Source organism: Notolabrus celidotus, chromosome 21 (assembly GCF_009762535.1).
Source record: "Notolabrus celidotus isolate fNotCel1 chromosome 21, fNotCel1.pri, whole genome shotgun sequence".
Classification (NCBI taxonomy): Eukaryota; Metazoa; Chordata; class Actinopteri; order Labriformes; family Labridae; genus Notolabrus; species Notolabrus celidotus.
Genome location: NC_048292.1, coordinates 28,166,747 through 28,178,119, shown reverse-complemented (window position 1 = coordinate 28,178,119; position 11,373 = coordinate 28,166,747). Strand labels below are relative to the sequence as shown.

General features: G+C 40.9%; 1 long non-coding RNA gene across 1 annotated transcript; it reads left to right on the top strand.

Moving 5' to 3' along the window:
- Positions 1 to 6,749: 6,749 nt before the first annotated feature.
- Positions 6,750 to 7,135, top strand: LOC117805350. Its single transcript, XR_004629409.1, has 2 exons — positions 6,750 to 6,804; positions 6,917 to 7,135. It is a non-coding gene; the product is annotated as an uncharacterized LOC117805350 (long non-coding RNA).
- The last annotated feature ends 4,238 nt before the right edge of the window (positions 7,136 to 11,373 follow it).

Sequence of the window (11,373 nt, the reverse complement as noted above, 5' to 3'; positions counted from 1 at the left end):
GGTGAGAGGGCAGGCCAGGAGGTCGGTGTGGAGAGAAATGACAGCCATTGTTTGGTCTGTAATTATCTCTGTCTGCTTCTTTGCCCGCTCATTTCCTGTAGAGACAGAGACAAAGACTGAGGGGAGAAGAACTGTAGGTTTGATGCTGTGGCCTTGTAACAGGTGGTACAGTTTGTCCTTGATGACCAACAAAAGCTGCTCTGCGTCAGTGTGAGTGTCAGTGTGTAACCTAATACATTATGACAAACACACACCACATTACAAACGTAAAAGCCTTCACCTAACAGGACACATTAGTTGAAGGAACAGCTGCCTCTGAGTTTGGAGGAATGACCTAAGAGAGCTGGCACACAGCAGGGGGCAATTAAGCAGTTATGTGGATTTATCTGAACTTCTGCAGTTCCAGTTTGACACCAGGGTGTGCACGCTTTACTAAACACAGACAACTGTTGTTTCAAGTAACAACTAATTAGTTTCTTTCTGTGCCCAGGTGGCTTTCCAAATGTCTTTCTTGTCAACCTAAAAGGCCAAGGCAGTAAGATATTCAGTTAACAATTAAGTCAAACAATATGCCTTACTAACAGATTGAATTACAAAAAAGCAGGTTTAATATTTTTATTTTTTTAATACTTAATTTTTTGTTAATTCATTTTTCAATACTTTGTCATACTTATTTATTTGTTATTTAACCAGGAAGTCCCATTGTGATTAAAACTCTTTTGCAAGGTAGCAGCCTTACAAAGAAACAAATGTAAAAAAAGAAAAATACTCAAACAACACAACAAGGAGAAATCACAACAGACAACATTTCTAAAAAATATTCAAAAATCCAGCTGTTTTTTTTTAAGAAAAACAACCACTTGACTTTGTAACCACATTCTTTATGATTACCTCAAATCTGTTCAGGGATATTAGTGTGACCCTTTTTACTTCCTGTTGAAGATTACTTCATGTCCAAGGTTCTTTGTAGAAAAAGGCTGTTGATAATAATAATAATAATGCATTTTATTTATAGGCGCCTTTCTTGGCACTCAAGGTCACCTTACAACATTAAAAACAAACAGAGTTTAAATAACAAACAGTAAATAAAACACAGTTTAAAAAGTTTGAAGTGAATGGACAGAGGAGTTGTGGTCAGATGGAGTAATCCAGTTTAAACAGATGAGTTTTGAGTTTGGATTTAAAATGTGGGAGTGAGTCAGTGTTGCGGAGGTCAGGTGGGAGAGAGTTCCAGAGCTGGGGAGCAGAGCGGCTGAAGGCTCTGCTCCCCATGGTAACAAGGCGAGCAGGGGGGACAGTGAGATGGATGGAGGAGGAGGATCTGATTTTGTAGTTGATCCGGTGTGTGATGGGGAGCCAGTGGAGCTGTTGCAGGATGGGTGTGATGTGGTGGATGGAGGCGGTGCGTGTGATGATACGAGCGGCTGAGTTTTGAACCAGTTGTAGTTTATGGAGGGTTTTGTGGGGGAGACCAAACAGAAGGGAGTTGCAATAGTCCAAACGGGAGGTGACGAGGCTGTGAACAAGAATGGCGGTGGAGTGGGGAGTGAGTGAAGGACGGAGACGGTTGATATTGCGGAGGTGGAAGTAGGCGGATGAGGTGACGTGGTTGATATGGGAGGTGAGGGAGAGGGTGCTGTCGAGGATGACACCCAGACTCTTAACCTGAGGGAAGGAGAAGAGGGGCGAGTTGTCGATGTGAATAGAGAAGTTATGGAGTTTGTTTAATGTAGATTTGTGCCAATTAGTAGAAGTTCAGTCTTATTGCTGTTTAATTTGAGGAAGTTTGAGGTGAACCAAGATTCTGTTCTGTCAAAACTCAGGGTACAGTGAAGAGTAACAAATTAGAGGATTGAAACTCATGCTTGAAGAGAATGGTACAGAGGTAAAAGTTTACCCAGTATTGCTTTATACATAAAAATAAACCCGTGAGTCGGTCAAAAATACAATCTCAAATTTTTCATTGCTTTATTTTTACACAAAACTCCATCAACCTTGTACAATCTCCCCTTCTCTTCTTTAAAAAAAAAAGAAATGGCAAAGAAATTCTTTGAAATAAGTTTTGCATTTACTTTATTGTATAATTTAACAGAGGCAAACTGAATATCCCCTCTGGGGTTACTAAGTAAACTAAGGCCCTTTTTTTACACAGAATCAGCATGTTGGGCAACTGAAAACTCAAACTGTGGGACTGCCCTGTTATTAATGACTACTGGAGAGAGGTGCACAATGCCCTACAAGATAATTTTGAAGATGTGCTGCCTCTTGAGATCAGGATGTTGTATTTTGGGATTATACCTCAAGATTGGTAAAAAAAAAAAAGACAAATATTTAATGAACATTTTGCTGGTTGCGGCTAAAAAGGCGTTAACCAGGAAATGGTTGACACAGGAGAGCCCAACTCTACATGAATGGATGACAATGGACATTTACAACATGGAAAAGACTACAGCACTTGTTAATCCCAGGTCACAGGAAAGGGGTTAATTTTGCAACCCTCCATAGACCAGATTTTATTTTCACTGCTTATTAGTTTTATTGTATATTTTATTTAAAAAAACTACTCCTTTGATATACAGATTTTCCTTTTAGTTTCTGTTATGTTATTTAATTGGAGGATGGTTTCCAGAGTGGAACTTTTTGAAAATGCAACCCCTTCTGTCATCATGTAAATGAGTGATTCACAAATTGTCTGGAAACAGTGACATCAAAACCCCATTCCAACCTGAGTTTTATGGTCCCAGTCAAATAGATGCATGCAATTATGAGAATAATAACAATGGCAGACTACAGAGGTGTGTGCTGCTGACTCCACTGAGTTTCTTAACGCTATTCCAGATAAAGTTATCAGATTATTTTTAAAATGCAAAGAAATGACTTTTTGGTTTTTAAAAAAGGCCTGACAAGCTGTAGACTTGTCTTTAAAATGCACTATTAATTTCAGGGAAGAGGGAGTTGTGAACATTTACACACAGTAATATGATAAAATATTAATATGGAATTTTTCTGTCATCATTAATCAAAATGGAATAATTTGCAGCTCCTGGAAACAAATGTAATCGTAGAAATGTGCTTATAACAATGCTACATCTTACAGATACCTCATTTTCCCTTTAGGAATGTTTGATTATTCTTATGAAAATGTTAAATTTTTGAGTTTGACAGTGCACCTTGAACCACACTTACTTCAAAAAAGGAAATAGAAGTGCCTTCTCTGGTAAAAATGTGTGTCCCTTTTAGAGAAAGCACTTTTGCAAACCAAAAATCTAACATGTCAAATTGTCTGTTATTACAAAAACAGATCAGTCCCAATTCGGGAAATTAATTTAACATTTCTTGCAATAAAAAAAATTGCCTGTTGCATCCCTGAATATGTTAACAAAGGAAACACCATCACATGCTGGTAGAGGTATAGGACATGAGGTGTGTTATGTTAAATTTCAGTATCATTGTAAAGAAATAATGATTTGACATTTTTGGCATGTAAGACAAGCCTGTCTACTGCTTCTGGCTTGAAGCATGCCCTGCTGCAAGTTACAATGCTGAAAACCCTCTCTGACAGGGCACTTGTAGCAGAGGTATTTCCTGGCCAGATTACTGAGCCTTGAGAAGTTTGCCTTGTGGCTCTTCCTGTGAAGTGGATCAGTATCTGGGGCTGCCTCAGGTAGCAGCAGGTAGGTTGCCTGCTCAGTCTCTTTGACTGCCTCTGAATGGTCAGAGGACTGCTCAGAATTCTTCTTGAGGAAGGTCTTTTTCTTCCAAGGCCCATGCTTTTTCTTGGTGCAACTGCACAGCTGGACCAGGCTGTGGTGTACTTTTGTCAGCAGGAAGAGACAGCAGCTCAGTGACAGCTTTTCTTTTGACTTGTTTGGCCCTCTCTGGAACCTAGTGTCCATCAATTTCAGCCATGTCTAAGTGTTCATCCTTGAAAAATGGAGTACTGTTTTAGCATAGGAGATGCTGACTTAAGTCTCCTCATACAAGGTTTCAGTGAAGTCTTGGAGGGGTTCGACCGCTGACTCTAAAACCTCAATATCTTTCCAAGAGGCCAAGAGATGACAGCTATTAATGTCCAACCCCAAGACACAGGCTATGGCCTTCTCCTGTTCCAGGAACCTCTCCATCATTCTTTGGCATGAATCCCATCTGGTCATGGACTCCATTTTAAGCTGATGACGGGTATCCCAATCTCTCTGTACTTAACCCAGCTCTCTTCTGTTTGCCTCCTATAGGAAAAGTCAGCAACAACCCCTTTACAAACCACAATGGCACGTTTGATCCGTGGGTCGAATCCTCGATCCTTCCAATCCAATCTTTGATCCTTCAAGCGATTCACTGTTGCTAAAAAGAAGGAAAACACAAACAAATCAATCACTGTTGTGACAGGAACTACACTCACAAACGTATCGGCATATATGTCAGAAACAAGTCTTGCACTTCAGAATATTATTTACGCATATTCATGTGTACCATTTTGATGAATCGTGCATGTATGGTTGCACTTTGGGAAGATAAAACCATCCTTTTTCATTCCTGCAACACAAGAATAATGTTGTGAAGTGAATGTCCAAAGCACTGGTGGTTGGGCCTGAGCAGTGTTGGCTCTGCTGTCTGTTAGCAGATTTGTTAGTGGTCAGCAATAGTCCAGGAGTCTGGTGCTTCTAGCAGCCCCTGGGCGATTAGCTCACCTTTGTGGTCATTGGGGAAGTAAGCTGTTTGGAGGACGACACTTTGCAGAGCCTAATCATTGGTGATAACATACCCCGTCATGTAAGGCTGCATGGTGGGACTGTTGTAGTGGAATAAAAGTACTCTAGTGATCTTTTGACATGTACAGTTGTACAGATGAGGCAGGACAACTTCGACAAAACACTTAGGTCAGGGGCGTCAAACATGCGGCCCGCGGGCCAAAACCGGCCCGCCAGAGGTTCCAATCCGGCCCGCAGAACGACTTTGCAAAGTGAAAATTTACAGAGAAGACAATGCAATTTTGAAATAAAAGTAACTACTATTTCAAATTTGTCTTCTGGAGGTCGCAGAAAATCAAAGTGCTGACGGAGCACACCTGAATGGCGCTTTTTTTTCCTGGACTTTTTTTCTCAAAGTAAGGAAATAGATGACTTGCTGTTTGCATAATCCAGTTGAGATTCATAAAGACTTGTTCGAGCACTATAAGATGATCAACTAACTACTAACACTAGCACTACACCCCTGCATACAAACTGTTACTGTTGGAGCTGAGGGGTCCAAAATAGTCAACTTTAGCTTCTTCATTATTATAATCTATCTGTTCTTTTGCTGTAAACATTACACTCTGTGTCAGGTGAATGGGTAACCTGTGTTTGGTGTGTTAGCAGCAGGTTTCAGGCCTTAAAGAGTAAAATAATCTGCCCGCTATGAGACACATCATGGCAAAAAATACAACAACTGTTTTTGTAGAAAGATAGTTCATTAAGTGTGAACATTTTCATGTACTTGTATTTTTTTGCACTACAACAAAGGGGGAAATTTAGAGTTGTCGTTATTTATAGGTTATTATGTTTAATTTTACTGGTCCGGCCCACTTCAGATCAACTTGTGCTGTATGTGGCCCCTGAACTGAAATTAGTTTGACGCCCCTGACTTAGGTAGTTCAGTCAGACAACTCACGTTTAAATTGTTTATTGTAGCAGCAAAAACATATTCATGTTTGGCGCCCAGGCTCTGGCCACATCACTCCCTGCAGAAAGTTTACATGCAGACTGAGGAGTGATGAGCAAAACATACTAAACACCCCCAGAGCCTGCAGGTGGAAGCTGGGGAGGCGGCGGGGAAGAAGAAATATCAGCAATGGCATGCAGCAGCAGAGTCGTTGACAGGCAGAGGGAGAGATGGGAGATTTTTCCTAGTTTAAATAGACCGCCAATTTGAGAGGCAGAGGGCAGGATTGGATGATGGATAAGAGAGTGGGACATGTGACATGTATGGCATTGCAGCTCGAGTTGTCTGCCTGAACTAGTTCGCAGGCGTCGCTCCATTTTTGAGCATCTGGATAAACCCAACCTTTCTACTGTATATGTGGGCAGCATATCTGTAGTGATATGCTGCATCATTGAGAGCTTTCAGCCTGCATCAAGTGAGTGATACACTGATTATTGACAAGTATCTCATACAACCTCACTCCAAAAGGAACAGCTTACCTTCTCTATAATGGTAGAAAGGCTCCATGGGGTTAGACAATGCACTGGCACATTTTTAGGCAACAACTTATTTATAATACTAATAAGTATGTCTTTATTGGTGTAACCAAGTTTAGAGTCTTTGTGCTTTTTGTTGCTGTTTAATGAAATGTGTCCATCTAAAGGGGTTCAGATCTTGTCCAATGAATCCATTATTTTGCAGTCCAGAACTGACAAACACAGCACTGGTTCTGGAGATGTCTTTTATCTTATGTTTGAGGCGTTTAATGAGCTGAGAGTATAGTGTTGAGAAGAGAAGCAGACACCACTGCACGACACCAAGTCTTACCAAAATGATAAAAAAAAAAGTCCTTTTCAAGAAGAGGGTCTTTGTTTGGTCATACTTGTGTTTCTCTGTCAAGTCTATTGTGTTTCCTGTTTTGTTTAGTAGTTCTTGGTCCCTGTGTGTGTGTTAGGTGTTTCCCTCCACTTTGATTACCCTCATTAGTTTCACCTGTGTCCTGTTTGAAAACACACCTGTAGCTCATTAACTAGTGTGTTTTTAGCTTCTCTTTCCTCCCTTGTGCTATCGGATCATTGAGTCTTTCCTTGCATCTTCCTCAAGTTATTCATCGTGCTCCTTGTGGTGAGTTTTGCATTTTCATTTAAACCTTTATGGATTTTGTTAATGGATATTTTTAAGTAAGTTGTGTCTCATCTTTTCCCCTTTAATTCTTTACTTTAATACTTCTTCACAGGAAACATTAAATCAATTCAACACCAATTCAGTCTGGAGCAACTGACAGACAGATTGACTGACAGATTAAAGCTGCTGTCACCACAGCCTATCTACAAGCAAAGCTACATTATTTTTGTTTCTGTTTATTGGATGTCTGTTCTCTGGTCTGATACCACAGATATTGACTTCACCATAATATGGCCAAGTAGATATCTTGGAGTAAAACATGTTCTGGAAATGGTCTCTCAAGCTAAATTCACTGCAATGGGGCTGCCTAGACCTCAACTCAACTCAACTTTATTTATACAGCACCTTTCATACATATAAACATGCAGCCCAAAGTGCTTCAGAGAATAACAGAGAGACAGAAAACAACTGCAATGGTAAAATTAAAAAAGGCATGATTATAAATGAAATACTTACAAATAAAAATAAAAATAGGCGTGGACTTAGCCTAATACTTAAGTTGCGCGCCCATGAAGCGGTTGGCCCAGTCGAATCCAGCCTGCGGCCTATTTCCCGCATATCATCCCCCCACTCTCTCCCATATTCCTATACTGTCCACTGTCCTCTCCTCTATAATAAAGGTGTAAAAGCCCCCAAAATATATATATATATATATATATATATATATATAAAAACAAGTTAAAAGATGCAGAGCCCCCCAGCTCTGCATCTTAGGATATATATCTAAAACACAAACAAGAAACCCGACATTTAGTGCATTACTCACAGCTCTAGCTATCGCCAAGAAAACAATCCTCCTAAACTGGAAATCAAAAAAGCTCATCAATATTGCTCAATGGAAGAATCTCCTAATAGAACATATATCCCTAGAAAAACTTTCTGCCTCTCTCAATCACAAACCAGCTGACTTCTCTAAAACCTGGTCTACATTCATCAATAAACTTACCTCTGTAACTGCCTGATTCCCAATCCACAGTATTAACCCAAACACATAGACCAACTTCCTTTACTGAGACACACCACATGAGCACACGCACAGGCACACACACACACCCCTCTCCCTTTATGTCCCCTAACCGCACTCACACTCCCTCACTGTACTATAAAACTTTAAATGTATGTCAACAGCACTCAACATATTGGACACTCGACACTTAAGTATTATTATTATGTCTAGTATGTATGTATGTATGTATGTATGTATGTATGTATGTATGTTTGTATGTTTGTATGTATGTATATGTTTGTTTGGTTTTTTTGCACACGTGTGGCTAAAATTAAAAAAAAAAAAAAATGTAAATGGATATAAAATAAAATAAAATCAACACATAAGATAAATAAATGTTGAAGCAATGATTAAAATAATAATAATGCTAGAAATAAATGACTCCAAATTAAAAGCTAGATTAAAAAGGTAAGTCTTAAGTTCACTTTTAAAAACATGCAGATAGCTCGCTGTTTTAATGTCCAGAGGCAGAGAGTTCCACAGCTTAGGGGCATAAAAACAGAAAGCTCTCTCAGTGTGTGAGAAACACGAGGAACATTTAAAAGAGAGGCATTGGAGGACCTCAGTGATCGAGCTGGGACATAAAATGACAGGAGATCAGTGATGTATGGAGGAGCCAGGCTGTGAGTAGGCAAAGTCTCAGTCACAAAAAATGTCTTTTTATTAGAAGATAAATTTGTTCTTCTAAATCTGATCTTAAAAGGCAGGATTCAGTCAGTCCATCAACAGTAATTAACTTTGATGGTACCAACATGAACTGATAGTCTGACTGAAACCTGTGATTCTTCAACATGAGAACCACTTCCCAGCACCGGGAGTTCATGTAACCACGGAAACCATCTGTAAAGCTTCACAAAGAAGCGAGTGAAAACTGAAGAGGATCGAACACTCCAGCTGACTCCCATTGATTTACTGCTTGAGAGGGAGACAGAGCGACAGTGAGGGTGATATGGGCAGGGGTTGGTTGTTTCTCGGCTCGTTGCAGATCATACACAGTTTTTCTTCCCTAGACTCTCTCGACACACCTGTCCGTTCAGTAACAGACAGGTGTGTGCAAGGTAGCATGATGTCTGTACACTACGGTGAGCTTACATTTACTGCTAGAAGTGCTGTTGGATAGCTTGGAGCATTTTCCACATTTTTCTTCCTTCTCTTTTGGTCAGAAGACAACCTCAGTAAATCCAAATCCTGTGCAGTTATGTTCAAGCTCCCCCCCATTATTCTGACAATATTGGGCATAGCATTAGTTCAGGCAAGCCATGGAATCAAACTTGGTCCAAAGTACATCAGCTGCTCTGAACACAAGCCCAGCAAGGATAAACTTCCTTTTAATGGGCAAAAACCTCGAGTAGAACCAGACTCATGTTAGACAGCCATCTGCCTTGACTGAGTCTGGGTTGGAAAGAGGGATAGAGAAGAATAAGAGAGAGAGAGATGATAAAGGTAAGATGGATAGTAGTAGTAGTAGTTGTAGCCGCTGGCGTGTCTGTAGCAGCTGGAGTCTGGAACATCCACAACAGCAGGCCGTCAGAGGAACCTACGAGACAAGGGAGCTCAGGGACTCCAGAAAGGTCTATGGTTAGTAACTTTAATGGGACAGGGAGAGTTAAAGTAGGTGATGGGCGGGGGGATTCCAGTGTGTCAGTTAGTTTAACCTTCCTTCTCTTCCTGCTTCCCCTACAAACCACTTTGCAACACACCTCCACCACAGCACCTCCTTTACGCTGTGTCTGATTTTACCAGTGTCATACGTATTGTCACTGATGCCTGTTCTGGGGGGTCTTAGCTACTTCTCTCCCTGCCTTAGCTTTTTCGTGTATGCACATGAAATAGAGGAGGTGTGCTCACCCCACCTCAGGCTTTAGCATTCCACTTGGGCAGGTGGAAGGGCGGGGAGCTCACAGAACAGAGCCATACCACCAAATATAACTTATTGCATGTAGATAATTAATTATTTTGACGAGAGTGGTCCTGACTGTAACAGTTTTATCTGATTAAAAACAACTAATAAAAGTTGCTTCAATTTATTTATTCATAAGCCTACACACTTTTACACAGGGGGTGGAATGTGGGTGGTGCAAAGGTGCTGCTAGCTTACAAGGGAGTTAGATTGGCACCCACGTGTATTTGTTTAACTGTTTCAGGATAACATGCAAAATGTGCCACAAGTATTCAGAGAGAACTGAAAAAGGTCCTTCACACAACAAATCTTTCAAGTCACTAGAAAAGTCTTATTTGCAGCAAATATGTATTATAAGAGTACAAAGCAGCATTAACACTAAGTGCAAGAACTGCAGAAAGCTTACTAGAGGCAACCCAAAAGCCAAAGCAATTACTGACTCAGTTCATCTACAGCACTCCACATCCAACTTTCTCTTAGGGTAGAAGACCAAAGATTTCAGCAGCTAATGGTGTTTTTGGAACAGTATGCTGAGTCACTGCTACTTTGCAGACGTATCCCTACCCACCCTGTATGATGTGGTCCCAACACACATTAATAATAATAATAATAATAATACATTTTATTTAAAGGCGCCTTTCTCTGCACTCAAGGACACCGCACAGATATATATATATATACACAAATTTACATTAAAGGAAACAAAATCAAAGTCAAAATGAAATCAATATAAACTAACAAAGTGGTAAGAAAAAATTGAAACAATAACAAAATGACAGAGCAATTGGAGTCAGACGGAGTAGGCGGTTTTGAACAGATGTGTTTTGAGCTGTGATTTGAAATGGGGGAAAGAATCTGTGTTTCTGAGTTGAGGTGGTAATGAGTTCCAGAGACGGGGAGCAGAGCGGCTGAATGCTCGGCTCCCCATAGTGGTGAGACGGGCGGAGGGGACAGACAGGTGTATGGAGGAAGAGGATCTGAGGGAGCAGGAGGGAGTGGGAACATGGAGGAGGTCGGACAGATATGGGGGGGCGAGGTTGTGGATGGTCTTGAATGTTAACAGGAGGACTTTGAATTGAATACGGAACTGAACAGGGAGCCAGTGGAGCTGTTGGAGGACAGGAGTGATGTGGTGGATGGAGGGGGTTCGGGTAATGATCCGGGCAGCTGAATTCTGGACCAGCTGGAGTTTATGGAGGGATTTGTGAGGGAGGCAGAAGAGGAGAGAGTTGCAGTAGTCCAGACGGGAAGTGACAAGGCTGTGGACAAGGATGGCGGCAGTGTGGGGGGTGAGGGAGGGGCGGAGACGATTGATGTTACGAAGATGGAAGTAGGCAGTCCTGGTGATGTTATTGATGTGTGATTGAAAGGATAATGTGCTGTCAAGGATGACATCCAGACTCTTAACCTGGGGGAGGGTGAGACTGAGGAGTTATCAATGGTGAGGGAGAAGCTGTTGGATTTGGATAGAGTGGATTTGGTGCCAATGAGGAGAACCTCGGTTTTATTACTGTTTAATGTAAGGAAATTTATGGTGAACCAGGTTTTTATTTCAGAGATGCAATCAATAGCCTGATCGACAATGTCAGTTATACGAGTTTAA